This window comes from Taudactylus pleione, unplaced genomic scaffold (assembly GCF_031769625.1).
Source record: "Taudactylus pleione unplaced genomic scaffold, aTauple2 ptg000592l, whole genome shotgun sequence".
Lineage (NCBI taxonomy): Eukaryota > Metazoa > Chordata > Amphibia > Anura > Myobatrachidae > Taudactylus > Taudactylus pleione.
The window spans coordinates 1,512,898-1,513,872 of NW_028284994.1; positions in this window are offsets into that span (position 1 = coordinate 1,512,898).

The following is a 975-nucleotide window of genomic DNA, read 5'->3' on the forward strand; positions in this document are numbered from 1 at the left end:
CTTGAGTGCTTCAAAGGACCGAACCGCTTTAGCTGACCAATTTAAAGTATCTGCTCCTTTCTTGGTCAGTTCCACAATAGGTGCCACAATACTGGAAATTGACTTAATGAATCGGCGATAGTAATTGGAAAACCAGAAGAATCAATGGATTGCCTTGAAAGAAGTTTGGCTGGACCCATTTCAGTATGGCCTCTACTTTACCAGGATCCATTTCAAATCCTTGGGTTGAAATAACGAATCCTAAAAAAGAGATTTGGGTGACATTAAATTCATATTTTTCCAGCTTGGCATACAGATGGTTTTCTCGCAATTTTTGAAAGACTACATGTACGTGCTGATGATGTTGATCAATTGATTGAGAAAAAATTAGAATGCCGTCTAAGTAAACAACAACAAGCTTCCCTAGACACTCTCAAAGGATGTCATTCATAAGGTCCTGGAAGACTGCCAGGGCATTGGATAGGCTGAAAGGTATGACCAAGTACTCATAATGGCCCGAGTGAGTACTGAAGGCAGTCTTCCACTTGTCCCCACTTCTAAATTCGAATCAAGTTGTAAGCTCCTTGAAAGTGTATTTTGGAGAAGTAGTTAGCCTGCTGCAGCTGGTCAAACAGTACCAAGATGATAGGTAGCAGATATGAATTATTTATGGTGATGTTATTGAGGCCTCTGTAGTCAATATAGAGATGAAGGGTCCCATCCTCCTTTTCCACAAATAAGAAGCCAGCCCCCAATGGTGATTTTGAGGGGCAAATAAACCCGTTAGCTAATGCGTCCTCAAAGTAGTCTTGCATGGCTTTGTCTTCCGGGACTGACAGTGTACAACCAACCTTTAGCCAGTTTAGCACTGGGAACCAGGTTGATTGCCCCATCATAGGATTGATGAGGAGGAAGAACATCTACCAATTGTTTAGAAAAAAAGCATAATCACAGTATTGGAGAGGAATGGTGTGAGAAGGTTTAGCAGCTGCAGGA